We start from the raw sequence: 16,727 nt of genomic DNA, 5'->3' as shown, positions 1-16,727 counted from the left end.
ATAATACTCACTTAACGGTCGCTTTGCGGTGGATTCTAGTCAGATGGGCGTCTCCGTTCTCCAGTGTCAGCGCCTCCTCTTTCGGCCATCTTCATCCTCCTTCTGTAGCCGGGGTGCATGACACGTCCTACATCATCCACACTCGCCGGCATTGAGGTACTGCGCAGGCGCACTTTGATCTGCCTTGAGCAGGGCAGATCAGAGTATTGTAGTGCGCCTGCGCATTATGCACACAGACTTCAGAAGGAGGACGAAGATGGCTGAAAGAGGAGGCGTGGGCACCGGACAACGGAGATGCCCATCTGACTAGAACATGGGTCCCCAATTCCAGTCCTCAAGGGCCGCCAACAGTGCATGTTTTCAGGATTTCCTTAGTATTGCACATGTGATAATTTAATCACCTGCACAGTTGATGATTCCAACACCCATGCAATGCTAAGGAAATCCTGAAAACATGCACTGTTGGCGGCCCTCGAGGACTGGAGTTGGGGAACCCTGGACTAGAATCCACGGCAGCGACCGTTAGGTAAGTATTATAAATTGTTTTTTATGTTCTACATAGCGGCCTGGGCTCTTATATACCGCATGTTAGAATACTGTATATAAGAGCCCATTGGTGGTGGCTGCGGCTTAAAGGGGTGGTTCACCCATTTTTTTTATTTTCTGTATGAGCTCTACTTACCTTTCTAGGCGTTTTCTCCTTTGGCTTCTGTTTCCAGTTCTGGCACTGAGCGGCGCTATGCTGCACGCTCAGTGCCGGTCACATGACCCCCTGGAGCTGTGGCCGCCGGCATCCTCTGACGTCCCGGCATTTCCGGGCTCTCAAACAAGACGGGTACATCACAGGATGCCGGCGCCACTCAGATTGAGTGACAGGGCTGTGGGCGGTGACTACCGCACGTCACAGCTCAGCATCGAGGGGAGGATCCGGAGGACGTTTGTGTGGAGCAGGCGTCCTGCAGATGGTGAGGCTGAGGCACGGGGCGCCAGTGTGCAGTACAGGGGGGGGGGGTCTTCAGCTGAATCCCCCCTGCACGTAAGTATGTGCTCACACTGTCCACCCGCCCGCTCTGCTGCGATGTCAGGAGAGCGGCCGGTGTCGGGCAGTGTGATCATCTGCTCCTCCCAGCAGCAAGACACTGACAGGCATGTCACCGCTGTGCTCTGCCATCTGTCCTGCTGCATGGGACCAACTGTCTGCACTCTGTCACCTGCACCACAAGTCACAGAGTGGAGACAGTTGGTGACAGAGCACCTCTGCCCCCCCCCGTTCTTTCCCCACTCTCTTCTCTCCCCCCACTCTTCTCCCCCTCCCCTCTTCCCCCTCTTCTCTGCCCCCCTCTTATCCCTCTCTCCTCTCCCCTCTCTTTTCCCTCGTTCTCTTCCCCCTCGCTCTCATCCCCCCCCTCGCTCTCTTTTCCTCCCCCCCCTCGCTCTCTTTTCCTCCCCCCTCGCTCTCTTTTCCTCCCCCCACGCTCTCTTTTCCTCCCCCTGCACTCTCTTTTCCTCCCCCTGCGCTCTCTTTTCCTCCCCCCTGCGCTCTCTTTTCCTCCCCCCCTGCGCTCTTTTCCTCCCCCCTGCGCTCTTTTCCTCCCCCTGCGCTCTCTTTTCCTCCCCCCTGCGCTCTCTTTTCCTCCCCCCTGCGCTCTCTTTTCCTCCCCCCTGCGCTCTCTTTTCCTCCCCCCTGCGCTCTCTTTTCCTCCCCCTGCACTCTCTTTTCCTCCCCCCTGCACTCTCTTTTCCTCCCCCCCTCGCTTTCTTTTCCTCCCCCCTGCGCTCTCTTTTCCTCCCCCTGCACTCTCTTTTCCTCCCCCCTGCACTCTCTTTTCCTCCCCCCCTCGCTTTCTTTTCCTCCCCCCTCGCTTTCTTTTCCTCCCCCCTCGCTTTCTTTTCCTCCCCCCTGCGCTCTCTTTTCCTCCCCCCTGCGCTCTCTTTTCCTCCCCCCTGCGCTCTCTTTTCCTCCCCCTGCACTCTCTTTTCCTCCCCCCTGCACTCTCTTTTCCTCCCCCCCTCGCTTTCTTTTCCTCCCCCCTCGCTTTCTTTTCCTCCCCCCTCGCTTTCTTTTCCTCCCCCCTCGCTCTCTTTTCCTCCCCCCGCGCTCTCTTTTCCTCACCCCTGCGCTCTCTTTTCCTCCCCCCTGCGCTCTCTTTTCCTCCCCCCTGTGCTCTCTTTTCCTCCCCCCTGCGCTCTCTTTTCCTCACCCCTGCGCTCTCTTTTCCTCCCCCCTGCGCTCTCTTTTCCTCCCCCCTGCGCTCTCTTTTCCTCCCCCCTGCGCTCTCTTTTCCTCCCCCCGCGCTCTCTTTTCCTCCCCCCGCGCTCTCTTTTCCTCCCCCCGCGCTCTCTTTTCCTCCCCCCCGCGCTCTCTTTTCCTCCCCCCGCGCTCTCTTTTCCTCCCCCCGCGCTCTCTTTTCCTCCCCCCTCGCTCTCTTTTCCTCCCCCCCTCGCTCTCTTTTCCTCCCCCCGCGCTCTCTTTTCCTCCCCCCGCGCTCTCTTTTCCTCCCCCCCTCGCTCTCTTTTCCTCCCCCCCTCGCTTTCTTTTCCTCCCCCCTCGCTCTCTTTTCCTCCCCCCTCGCTCTTTTCCTCCCCCCTGCGCTCTCTTTTCCTCCCCCCTGCGCTCTCTTTTCCTCCCCCCTGCGCTCTCTTTTCCTCCCCCCTGCGCTCTCTTTTCCTCCCCCCTGCGCTCTCTTTTCCTCCCCCCCTCGCTTTCTTTTCCTCCCCCCCTCGCTTTCTTTTCCTCCCCCCTCGCTTTCTTTTCCTCCCCCCTCGCTTTCTTTTCCTCCCCCCTCGCTCTCTTTTCCTCCCCCCTCGCTCTCTTTTCCTCCCCCCTCGCTCTCTTTCCCCCCCCCCTCGCTTTCTTTTCCTCCCCCCCTCGCTCTCTCTCTTTTCCCTCGCTCTCTCCTGGCATGGTCAGTACAGAAATCTCTCCATCGTGGAGGGGTGAGAGGGAGTAATAAACATGGAGTCCCTACTGTGTCTGTGTATTTATTTCTAATAAAGTATTTTTCTCTGTGTGGTCTTTTTTTTTTTTGTTTTTAAACCCTTTATTGGAGATTCTTAATGGCCAGGTCAAACTTGGCCTGACATTAAGAATCTCGGGCTTTATACCAGCGGGTAAAACATAGCTGGTATTAACCCCTTATTACCCAGCGTGCCACCTGCCACCAGGGCCACTGGAAGAGTTGGATACAGCGCCAGAAGATGGTGCTTCTATGAAAGCGCCATTTTCTGGGGCGGCTGTGGACTGCAATTCGCAGCGGGGGGCCCAGAAAGTTTGGGCACCCTTCACTGCGGATTCCAATCCCCAGCTGCCTAGTTGTACCTGGCTGGACTCAAAAATTCGGCGAAGCCCATGTCATTTTTTTTTTTTAATTATTTCATGAAATTCATGAAATAAAAAAAAAAAAAAAGGGCTTCTCTATATTTTTGGTTTCCAGCCGGGTACAAATAGGCAGTTGGGGGTTGGGGGCAGCCCGTAGCTGCCTGCTGTACCTGGCTAGCATACAAAAATATGGCGAAGCCCACGTCATTTTTTTAAAAAAGTTTTCAGGCAAAAACCTTTATAAAAAAAAAATGCTTCCCTGGATTTCTATTGCCAGTGAAAGTAACACCAAGCAGCGGTGGTTAGCAGCCAGTAGCTGCTTGGGTTACCCTTAACAATAGAAAATGCAGCGGGAGCCCACAAACAATGTGATTTTTTGTTTGTTTGTTTTTTTTTTAATTGAATTTTTAAAAAAAAAATTGACATGGGCTTCGCCCATCGAGCACCAGAGCATTTTACTGCTCAATTCATCGCAAGTGATCAGATGACTCCAGTGTCGGCCGATTACTTGTTCTGTGTCCCCCTGCATCCATTGCAGCGTGTACGGGCTGTGAGGTCAGCGGAGTTCAGTCCAGCACTGGAGTCAGCTGATCTGAACGCAGCTGAACTCCAGCCTGCACACGCTGCGATGGATGCAGGGGGACATAGAACAAGTAAGGTCTAAGCCACACGGCGAGAAACACAGTGCGAGTGGAGTGCGATCAAACATCGCATTCCACTCGGACCAATATTAGCCTGTGTGTCAGCGCACATGAGCGATTATTTTCTCCGCCCTAATTGGACCGACAAAACAATCGCAGCATGCTGTTACTGTAATGCAAGACTCTCTCTTTTACCCATTCAAGTGTATGTGGTGAGAGAAAAATCGCACTGCACTTGCGGTACATCGGTGGACTACGGAGGAGAGAGGGAGAGAAATCCCTCCCACCACTCCTCAGTGCTGGTCCACCCCTCTAGTGGCGGACTGCCCCCCGCAGCTGAGGTCTGCTCGCACAGTCGGACCTCAGTCGCAGGGACACACGCATGACACTCAGCTCTGCTGTACTGAGCGTGAGCCGAGTGTAATGCGAGGTGATCGCAGTAATCCCCATGTGGCCCCAGCCTGATCGGCCGACACTTGAGTCAGCTGATCTGAACTCAGCTGAACTCCTGTACACAGCCCGCACACACAGCCCGCACACGGTCACATGTGATCGGCAGCAGGCAGCGACTGCTGTTAAGGCTACATTCACATGACCGTTCCGTTTTTGCGGGCCACAAAAAACGGTCCTTTTGTTTCACGGATGCATCCTAGTGGCATCCGTGTGACATCTGCGTGCCTTCCGGGTTTTTTTGTGGACCGCAAAAAACGGAAGCAGCAAGAAAGATAAATAGATGAGTAGATATAGAGATGGATAGATAGATATAGAGACAGAGGGATAGAGGGATGGATGAATGAATGAATGAATAGAGGGCTGGATAGATAGATAGATAGATAGATAGATAGATAAGAAAGACATATATAATGTCCTACCCCCCTGCATATTCTAAGCTGGCACCCTTTTGTGACTGTCATGTGGCACTAAGGTGCTTAGTCTTGTATTTAGCCAAAAAATAATTAAATAAAAAAAAATGACATGCGGTCCCCCTATCTTTTGTAGCCAGCTAGGGTAAAGCAAATGGCTGCAGCCTGCAAACCCCAGCTGGCAGCTTCACCTTGGCTGGTAATCCAAAACAGAGGCCCCCCCACACTGTTATTATAAATTAACTAAATAATTTAAAACAAAAAACATGGGGTCCCCCGAAATTGGATCACCAGCCAAGGTAAAGCGGACAGCTGTGGTCTGGTATTCTCAGACTAGGGAGGTTCACCGTTATTGGACACTCCCCAGCCTAAAAATAGCAGGCTGCAGACGCCCCAGAAGTAGCGCATCCATTAGATGTGCCAGTCCTGGTGCTTCGCGCCAGCTCATCCCGTTGCCCTGGTGCGGTGGCAAACGGGGTAATATATGGGGTTAATACCAGATGTGTAATGTCACCTGGCATCAAGCCCTGGAGTTAGTGATGTCAGGCATGTATCAGATACCCGATATCACCAACCCAGGCAGTAATAAAAAAAAAAAAAAATAGACAACAAACACATTTTTATTTGAAAAAACACTCCCCAACACATTCCCTCTTTCACCAATTTATTAGAATGAAAAACAAATCCAGGTCTGGTGTAATACAAGGGGGTCCCACGATGATCCATACCATAGTCAATGTCCCAGTCAATGAAGAACAGAATGTTCCCTATTTGCTGGGAGAGCCGTGCAGTGACCTGAGCTAACATCAATAGGTCAGCCCAGGTCACTGCAGGGCATGACGAGTGCTGCTATCAGGAGGTTAGCGAGGTATATTACCTGCGATGATCGCTGAACTCCTGACAGCAGCGCTGTGACCGAGTTCAATGACCGCCGCCTTCACAAACAAAGTATCGCGAGCGGCCCGTGACGTCACCACTAGTCACAGTCTCGGGTCGACAGCGAGAGGTGATGTGACAAGCGGCGGGCATAGAAGGCAGTGACGACCGCTGACGTCAGGAGGGCAGGACTTCATCACAGTATGTAATGAACTTACTAACCTCCTGACGGTAGTGCTTGTCATCCCCGCGGCTGCTGACACTGCTGAGCGGGCAGCCGCGGGGCTGGGGCTGGAGCGGGACACTGACTGCACGGGCACCCAACAGAAGTCACATGGAAGTGCTTCCGTGTTGCTTCCGGGAATTTTGCGGGCCCATTGACTTGTATTGAGTCACGGTTCGTTATTACGGAACAGAATAGGACATGTTCCATAATAACGGAGCGGACATACGGCATCCGATGTGTTTTTTTTTGTAGGATCGGATGCACATTGAAGTGCTACCGCGTGCCATCCGATCCTACACAAAAGACATTGAAAAGATGGTCCTGTATGAGGGGCCGCAAAAAAACAGGAACTGACCAGGACACACGGAACGGTCATGTGAATGAGCCCACCTGCAGCCATTGCAGCGTGTGCGGGCTGTGAGATCAGGAGTCAGCTGACTCCAGCGCCGGCCGATAAATTCTGTGTCCCGCTGCAGAAGGATCCGGTAAAATAATGGTTGCATGCGCTGCACATTTAATCCACAGGATCCGGTCATATGCGGTTTGCGGATGATACGGACGACACACAGACTAGGCAAGAGGGAAAAAAGCAATCTCATCACCCCGTCACTTTTTTTTCCCAATTATTTTTTTCACATGTTGCGCCGGCTAATAATCATAATTTCTGTGTACACACACACACACACTCACACACAAACACACACACACACACACACACACTCACAAACACACACAAACACTCACAAACTCACACACACTTTCTTCCCCTGGTTGTGTGCAGAGCTGGCAGCTTCAGATGTCTCTGTGTGATTTCTCTCATCCACACTGGGAAGAGGCAGGGAGGAGGGTTTGGGTGGGAGCAGAGTGGGTGTATTAGACACAATGGGTGTGTTAGATAAGCTAGACACCGCCCTAGAGCCACAAAGAATTCTGGGACTTGTAGGAACTGAACACAGGAAGTCAGAGGAGAGATTAACCCCATCAGAGCTGGAGCCAGCAATGAACATGTGCTGCTAGTGCACAATAAAACCTAATTTTGCTGAAAAAACATAATAGATGTGTTGAGGGGCACATATTAGCAAGATTTATCAGAAAAAAAAATAATCAGTTTTGGTAACTGGACAACTTCTTTAAAGGCCAAAAAACTGGTGACAGGTTCCCTCTAACAAGTATTTGACTAAATGATCTAAATCATGTGCAAATTGTCTCTTCAGAGAGGAAGAAGAAGAACTCTAGCGCCACCTATTGGAAGTAGCAATCCTAAAAGTCAAACGTGACCCTTTAATGAGCCTTTTCATATGACCTAGGATTTATGCCAGATCAGAACTTAAATTTGCAGACAGTGTTTTTCGGGATAATTGTCCCTCGTCAGTGCAGTTTTTCCCTAACTCATGTGAAAAGGGCTAGATAAATGTGTTTGTTTTTTTTATTTATTTTTTATCACAAAATCCTAAAAATAATTTCCATGACTGAACAAAAAGGTAACAGCAGGCATCGCAGGGACAAAATGATACATGCTCACATGCTAACTGCATGGTACTGTACTAGGACTAGATGGCGCTATTGCACAACACACACAGAGCACTATTATTTAGAGCGCACACTGTCTGCTTATGCTTATGTTGAGTGGCAGTGTTGCAGCTGGAGAGACACAGATGCAGATCACTGTTTTGCAGAATGTTGCTACCAGAAGGCTAAGGCTGCTTTCATACTACGTTTTTTTAACATGCGTCCTGAACGTTTTTTTAACGCAAAAACGGATCCAGTGCAAATGCGTTTTCATTTCAATGCATTTGCAATGGACTCGCGTTAACATGCGTTCACCTGCGTTTGCGTGCGTTATAGTGAGGATCCAGCGACTTGCAGTTTTTTAACATCTTTCAAAAACGCTACTTGTAGCGTTTTTGAGCTGCATCCAAATACTGCAAATTGCTGGATCCTGACTAAACAGCACGTGAACGCAGGTGAACGCTGGCATGCTGATAGACAGGATCCTGCTTGCTCTACTGAGCATGCCCAGAAACCAGCCTCGAGTGATCTGTCTCTCTCTCCTCCTCCCTCCCTCACCCTCTCTCTCTCTATCTCTGTTTTTCCCCCTTCCTCCCCTCCCTCTCTCTCCCACCTGAGAGCTGCGGACACTCGTAACCAAGGTAAATATCGGGTAACCACTTCTCTTAGTTACCCGATGTTTACGTTGGTTACGTGTGCAGGCAGCCCTGCTCCTAGCAGCTGCAGACACTCGTAACCAAGATAAATATCGGGTATCCTTGGTTACGAGCGTCTGCAGCTGTTAGATGTCGGCTCCCAGTCTGGCACGTTTAGTTCCCCTCACTCCCGATCACATGACTCCAATGCCCGCCCCTAAACATCCAGTGACAGGATTCTGCAAAATAACAGATGCGTTTGCATGCGTTTTTTGCTGTAAAAGCAGGATCCACTTTTGCAGCAAAAAAACGTTCATGACGCATGTTAAAAAAACGTAGTGTGAAAGCCGCCTAAGGCGGCTTTCACAATACGTTTTTTTAACATCCGTCATGAACGTTTTTTTAACGCAAAAACGGATCCAGTGCAAATGCGTTTTCATTTCAATGCATTTGCAATGGACTCGCGTCAACATGCGTTCACCTGCGTTTGCGTGCGTTATAGTGAGGATCCAGCGACTTGCAGTTTTTAACTTTTTTCAAAAACGCTACCTGTAGCGTTTTTGAGCTGCGTCCAAATACTGCAAATTGCTGGATCCTGACTATACTGCACGCAAACGCATGTGAACGCTGGCATGCTGAGACAGGATCCTGCTTGCTCTACTGAGCATGCCCAGAAACCAGCCTTGCGTGATCAGTCTATCTTTCCCCCTCCCTCCTTCCCTCTCTCTCCACCTCCCTCCCCCGCCTGAGAGCGGAGGACGCTCGTAACCAAGGTAAACATTGGGTAACCGCGGTCTTAGTTACCCGATGTTTATCTTGGTTACAGCTGCAGACGCTCGTAACCAAGGTAAATATCGGGTATCCAAGCAAGTTACCCGATGTTTACCTTGGTTAAGAGCCTCCACAGCTGTTAGATGTCGGCTCCCAATCTGTCACGTTCAGTTCCCCTCACTTCTGATCACATGACTCCAATGCCCACCCATAAACTTAAAGTGACAGGATCCTGCAAAATAACACATGCGTTTGCATGCATCTTTTTGCTGTAAAAGCAGGATCCGCTTTTGCAGCAAAAAAATGTTCATGACGCATGTTAAAAAAACGTAGTGTGAAAGCCGCCTAAGTTCCCAAGATGAGTATTTGAAAACATTTTTCTGAGTTGTTATCTGTATTCTGATGAGTTTTCACAGTTCATTTGAATGAGTAAAAAAAGCTGCAAAAATGCAGAAAGAATTGACATGGTGCAAATTAAAAAAAATGATTTGAAATTTGAAAGAAATAAAATAAGCGGCATCTAAAAAAGATTTCAGAAATCTCATTCCCTTAGCTGGTACTAAACTACAGCATTTTTTATGCATGAACAATGTGGGGGGAAAAAAAAGAGGCAAAACTGCAGCATGTGAACAAGCCTAAGGGTATGTGCACAGTAGAAAGTGACTTTTTCTTAAGAAAAAAACAGACCCTCTGAAAGAATCCCGCACTCGCGGTAAAAACTGCTGTAAAACCGCGCCCGCCTGCGGTTTTGCCATGGTTTGGCACGGATTTACCACTGATTTGCCACAAGTTTCTCCCAGCGGATTTTTACCATTATCTATGGCAAAAAGTGGGTACCTGCGGAAAAGAAGTGACATGCTCATTAATTCCGCAGCGGAAATTCCGCGGGTAAATCTGCGGGTATAAAAAAACGCAGTGTGCGCACAGAATTTTTTAAAACCCATAGGTTTTGCTGGGGAATTGACTGCAGCAATGTTAGACACATTTTCTGCAGCAAATCCGCTGCAAAATCCGCGGTAAATCCGCAGCGTGCGCACAGGGCCTTAAGGCCTCATTTGGATGTCCATTTTTTATGTATTTGTTCTATTCATATTTTTCACAGATAGAAAATATACCCATTTTAGTCTATGAAGCTGTGCACATGTTCGTGTCTTTTGAGGACCAGGTGTTTGCACAAAAATTATAGACGTCACAGGTTCAAAACACCCATATAAGTCTATGGGTGAAAATAATGGACAGCAACGTGTGTCCTGTTCATTTAATATTGTAATGGGTAGAAGAATTTCCATTTTAATCTTCTTTCACAAATGAGAATATCACTGATAATAAAAACTGACACAGAGCAAACGCTGATGAAAATCTTATACAAGACACTGATGAAATCAATCAGTCTTTTTAACATATGTAAAAAAAAAAAAAATTTTCAGCCTAAAGGCTGTTACATGACAGGTGCAGTAATTGACCCCCTGGAGATTGGGGCTAAATGTACATTTCATTTTATTACATCCTTGAAGGATTTGTCTGGTTTACTAAAAAAATATCTGTAATCTCTCTAAGTGATCGCAGTCTTCTGAATCCTTACAGTGTGCACACTGTATGCTGTCAGGATGACCGTGAAGGTGACCGGAGCTGCAGCAGACACCGCCGCTCCTGTCAGCTCCACGCAGCTAATGAAGGGAATAGCGCGATCAGCTGTATTCAGCGTTGGCCGCAAGTAACCTCAGTTACAGCTCAGCTGATCGTGCTATTCCCTTTATTAGCTGCGTGGAGCTGACAGGAGCGGCAGTGTCTTCTGCAGCTCCGGTCACCTTCATGCAGCAGAGCTGGATGCGACGCTGGACCATCCTGGATTACGCCGGACATGGACGGCTTTTTCGGGCTTATAAAATTGGTGAACAAGGCAATTTGTTAGTGTTTTTTTTGTCTAATAAAGGATTGTTCGGGTGTGTGTGTTTATTTACTGTAATTTACAGATTAATCATGGAAGGTATCTCGGGGAGACGCCTGACATGATTAATCTAGGACTTATTGGTAGCTATGAGCTGCCAATAACTCCTTATTACCCCGAATGCCAATGCACCAAAGCAAATCGGGAAGAGCCGGGTACAGTCCCAGAACTGTCGCATATAATGTATGCAGCAATTCTGGGCGGCTGCTGACTGATATTGTTAGGCTGGGGGGCTCCCCATAACGCGGGGCTCCCCATCCTGAGAATACCAGCCTTCAGCCGTATGGCTTTATCTGGCTGGTGTTAAAATTGGGGGGACCGCACGCCGTTTTTTTAATTATTTATTTATTTTACTGCACAGTATAGACACGCCCACCGGCTGCTGTGATTGGGTGCAGTGAGACAGCTTGGGGGGGCGTGTCTGACTGCAACCAATCATAGGCGCCGGTGGGCGGGGAAAGCAGGGAATACGAGATTGATTAATGAGCGGCCGGCATATTCAAAGTAATTGTTGCCGCGTATTCTCTGCACAGCTGTTCCTCGCCGCGCTGGTGATCGGGGAGCGGTAAGTATGAGAGAGAGCTGCTCACTTCAGTCACTCGGGGGATTAGCGGTCACTGGTGAATCCTTCACAGGTGACCGTTAATCAGTACATGGCACACAGACAGAGCCGCGGCACGACAATGAAGTCGGGTGAAGTTCACCCGAGTTAATTCTCATCGCGCAACTCTGTCTGCTGTCAGCCGACATGTATCAACGACATTGTGCAACACACAAATGGACATTCCACACGGACATTCCACGTACACATACACGGGCATTTTACACACAAACACGGACATTTTACACGTACACACGGCTCGCATACGCCATCACACGGATGCCATACGTACCGGAGAAATGCCCCAAAAAAACGGAACACGGACCATGTCACACAGACGTTTTTTATGCGGAAGTGTGTTTTAGGCCTGAAATAAATTATTTTTCTACACTCACCTGTCTCCAGCACTGCTGTCTCTGCCGGTGCTGTCACTTGCTTCCGACCCCCGCTCATTATGCTCATTGCATATGCACTGCACCGACGACTGGAAGCAGCAGCAGCGCCGGACACATCAGCACCATAGACAGGTAAGCATAAAAATTCATGCTGTTCATGTGCTATGCGGATGTCACATGGCTAGCACACTGACAGTACACGCTGGACACACGCACACACATACGCACCTACACCACGGACCGTGGAAAACGTGTATGTTTTGCACGGACGTGTGAAAGAGGCCTCAGATGTAGTTTGGTAAAAAGAAATAACAAAACAAAAACATCCTTCCCTTACTTGTAAATGCACTGTATATGGCGGGCTGTGTGTGGGCGGACAGACAAACTGTCCAATCATTGACTTTCCATAATGCTCATACTTGAGCTGAGCACTTTGAGTGTCTGACCTGCTCAACTCGAGGACAGAGCATCAGAACGTTTTAGTGCTCACCAATCTCTACCAAGCAGTCGGACGCTCGGACTGGCTCGACTTGTGTGTCGAGTATAATGGAAGTCTATGGGGAACTCAAGAAGGGCAGTGAACCCCATAGGGGTGAGCAGGCCCATGACGATCGGGAGGGTGCAGGGTAGTAAGGAGTTAAAGGTTTTGGTTGGGGATGAGAGAGGTAGATGGGGGCATGGGATTGGTGGTTGGTACTGGAGGGGGGATTGGTCGAGAGCAAGGAAGGGGTGGGGGCGTAGTTTGAGGTATAAAGAGAATGTAAAGTGTGTTACCTCCCCTTTCGTCGCTTGAACTTTGTGCCCCAGGACGTCTGTGCTGCAGCCCACTGGGATGGCTGACCTGGCTGCTTTAATGGATTTAGTGCGTGGGGCTGCTGAGGTCCTGGGTGCTGACGTACTGCGGGATCAGCTGGCGGCGGTTTGCGGTGCTGGAGCGGGGATTCCTGCTGCTCCTGCGCCCGGGCCTGTTCTACGTGCTCGGCGGTCACGGCCGCCGGTGCGCTACTCCCCCAGCGGAGGGGGGAGAAGGAGATCAAGGAGCCCCTTCGGGGACCCTCCGGCACGAGGGAGCCCCGTGTCTGCTGTAGTGGAGCTGCCGGCTGCCGGGAGGAATCCTCGCCGGAGATCCCGCGGGTCGGAGGTGGGCGGAGCGTCGGCGAGGCCTACTTCCGGTCCGCGGCCTGCAAGGTCCCGGAGCGGAGTAGCGGCAACCCCCGGGGATGTGCGGGCCGGGGGTGGAGCCCAGCGTATCGGACTGGCGGTGGAGACTCCCTGCAGACGGCAGGGGAGCGACTCAGGACGGGTAGTGGAGGTGGAGTGCGGCGGCGGGCAGAGACGAGCGGGAGAAGAGTGCGGTGGCCCGGCGGGCATGGTGCGGTCCCGGATTACGGTCCCCTCCGGCGAGGATCGTGCTGGGGGGGTTCCCGGCGTTTGTCAGAGGCGGGACGGCGATCCCGCAGTCGGCAGGGAGGGAGCCCAATGAGCAGGGAAGACGCAGCAGCGGCGCAGCAAGGATACCGGAGGCCAGCAGGGATGGACGGCGGTACGGCGCCACGTCGTGCCAAGAGACTGAGGTCCAGCAGGAGGCGCCCGGAGGAGCGGGGTGCGGTGACCGTGGGGGTCGACGGCCGCCAGGTGCGGGCTGTCCCCTCGCTGGTCCCCCCTGTGGCCGGCAGCGGCAGTTCGGACTCCGGAGGGGATGAAGAGTCTATGGCAGCGACAGGTCGGACGGAGCGGCAGCAGGATGATCGGGGCACGGCTGTGCCGACGTCGGTGCAACGGCAGCCTGGTGAGCGAGCGACAGAAATGTTTAATGCTGTGGGTAGTGCAGGCGGGGGAGGGGGTTCCTCCGCGGGAAGTGTTGCGCAAGGGGCGAGTGCGGTCGGTCAATCTGGTCTACCGGGCCCGGAGTTTTGGGGGCAGCTTTTGGGGGTGTTGCAGGGGTTGTCGGCGGAACGGGGGAGTCGGATTGGGCCTGGGGCTCCGGTGGGGGCGTGGGTGGCCCCCTCAGAGGTGGTGCAGACAGAGGCGCCGGTGCGTGAGGTTGCGGCGCGGGACACTACCGCGGCGGTAGATGCGGGACAGGCGGCCGGTGGGGCGGCTGTCGTGGGTGCGAGTAAAGAGGTGGAAAAGGAAAGAGAGAAAGAGGATGAGGTTGTGCGGTTGGATGATAGGGCGCGGAGTGAAATTTATGTGTGTTTTGAAGGTCAGTTGGGGGTTCATTTAAAAAAGGAAGTGAGGGACAAGATTTGGAAAGGGGAGTATGTGGAAATTTTTTCCCTGCTTCCCTTGGAGAAGTTTAATTTGGATAAGGTGAAGCCCAGTGATACAAAAAAGGAGAAGGAGGACGAAGAAAAACGGAGGTATAGGTTGATCCCGAGGATGTTTACCAATTGGCTGCAGGCCTTTGCGATCTTGGCTAGCGTGATTGGGGAAAAGGAGCCTGAGCATTGTTCCGCTCTATTTGGTTATATGGACGCGATAGAGTATACGGCGGATTAGGGTGGTTAAGATATGACGAGCAGTTCCGGCAACGGAAGGCTCTGCGGCCTGGTGTTCAGTGGGGACACAAAGATATTTCTTTGTGGATGCGGCTAATGACGGCTCCGGCTCAGCCCTTTCGAGGTGGTGCCGGGAGCCCGGGTGCGAGTGGCGGGTCCCCGGCTGGACAGAAAAAGGGGGCTTGTTGGCAATATAACGAGGGCCAGTGTAAGTTCGGGGCCTCATGTCGTTTCAAACATGAGTGTTCCGGGTGTGGAGGTTCTCACTCCCTGGCAAGGTGCTTTAAGAAAGGAAAAGGAAAGGCGGGGGAGGGGTCTGGAAAAAGGGAGGACGCCAGTGAGGGTAGAGGCGATGCTTCCCTATCTAAATAGGTACCCGGATGTTAGAGCGGCGGAATTGTTGGCACGTGGTTTTACGGAAGGTTTTCGGATTCCGTTTGAATCTGAGGCGCCGGTGTTTCGCCCGGGGAATTTGAGGTCCGCAAAAGAACATCCAGCGGTGGTGAAGGAAAAACTGCAAAAGGAGGTGGAGTTGGGGAGGATGGCGGGTCCATTCCAGGACCCGCCATTCTCCAATTTAAGGATTTCCCCCCTTGGGGTGGTGCCTAAGAAGGAGCCGAACAAATTTCGGCTCATCCATCATTTATCTTATCCGGCGGGATTGTCAGTGAATGATGGGATATCACCAGAGTTGTCGGCAGTTTCTTATGTATCCTTTGATAAGGCATTGGAGCTGGTAAGGGCTGCCGGGCGGGGGGCCCTAATGGCAAAGGCGGATGTGGAAGCAGCTTTTCGTTTACTTCCGGTGCATCCAGAGAGTCTTCATCTCTTAGGGTGTATGTGGGATGGGGAATACTATGTAGATCGCTGCCTGCCGATGGGCTGTTCCATTTCGTGTGCACATTTTGAGGCATTTAGTACCTTTGTGGAATGGGTAGTCAAAGACGTGGCAGGGGTCCATTCAGTGATTCACTATTTGGATGACTTCTTTTGCGTGGGTCCGGCGGGCTCTTCGGTTTGCTCCTTGTTGTTGTTTACGTTGGAGCGGATTGCGCGTAGCCTGGGTATTCCGTTGGCAAAAGAAAAAACAGAAGGGCCGGTGACTGCTCTATGTTTTTTAGGTATTGAAATTGATACACTGGCAATGGAATGCCGATTGCCTGAGGGGAAGCTTCTGGATTTGAAGGCGTCGGTGCGGTTTTTGCATCAGGCCAAGAAGGTGCGGTTGCGGGACTTGCAGTCAGTGCTCGGGAAATTGAATTTCGCTTGTCGCATCATGCCGATGGGGCGGATATTTAATAGGAGGCTGGCAAGTGCAACCGCGGGGGTAAGAGCTCCGAATCACTTTGTCAGAGTGACAAAAGTGATGAAGGGGGATTTGTTGGTTTGGGAGAAGTTCTTGGACCGGTACAACGGTCGGACGCTTTGGATGAGCAAGGCTTTGTCCAATAGCCAATTGGAGTTGTATACTGATGCGGCTGGAGCGACAGGTTTTGGGGCAATTTTTCAGACGCACTGGTGTGTTGGAAAATGGCCAAAGCTTTGGGTGGAAGCAGGTCTGGTGAGGAATTTGGCGCTGCTGGAATTGTTTCCCATAATTGTAGCAGTGGAGTTATGGGGCCCCGTTTTTTCCGGAAGAAGGGTTTGCATGCATTGTGACAACATGGCGGTGGTGCATTCCATCAATGCGCTGTCGGCAAAATCCCCGCCGGTTGTGGGGTATTTAAGGCACTTGGTGTTGCGTTGTTTGGAGTTGAACATTTGCGTGGTGGCTCGGCACGTGCCAGGGATTCGAAACGAGGTGGCTGACGCGCTATCACGGTTTCAGTTTTGCAGGTTCAGGAAGCTGGCGCCGGGAGCGGACGCGGATGGAGAACCTTGCCCGGACGGGCTGTGGGACCTGGCATCGGTGTAGCTTTTGAGGGGATTAGGAGATCGGTGTCTGAGGCTACTTGGTGCCGATATCAGGCGGTGTGGAAGGAATGGGCAGAGTTGGAAAGAGGGGACTTCGTGGAGTCGGGTTACAAAGACCGAGTGTTGGGGGTCCTGATGTTAATTAGTGGGGACTTTTTGGCAGGTCGGTCCGTTTCGGTGATGGGTGGCAAGCTGGCAGCATTGGCCTTCATGTTTCAGATGCAAGGGGTCCGGGATGCGACTAAGGATTTTCTGGTGCGGCAGGCAATGAAGGGTTTTCGGAAAGGGGCCCAGTCGCGTGACATGAGGCGGCCGGTGTCATTGCCCTTGTTGGGGCGTTTAGTGGGATGTTTGGGAAAATTGTGTTTGTCTCCTTTTGAGAGGGGGTTGTTTTCGGTAGCTTTTCTTTTGGCGTTTTTTGGGGCCTTTCGCATTGGTGAATTGGTCAGCCCGGCTAAGCAAGCAATGGGTGGTTTGATGATGGAGGATGTAATGCTGGGGGAGGATAGAGTGGAATGTCGGCTTCGT

This window comes from Anomaloglossus baeobatrachus, chromosome 2 (genome assembly GCF_048569485.1).
Source record: "Anomaloglossus baeobatrachus isolate aAnoBae1 chromosome 2, aAnoBae1.hap1, whole genome shotgun sequence".
In the NCBI taxonomy this organism is placed as follows: Eukaryota; Metazoa; Chordata; class Amphibia; order Anura; family Aromobatidae; genus Anomaloglossus; species Anomaloglossus baeobatrachus.
This window is presented reverse-complemented; position numbering follows the sequence as displayed.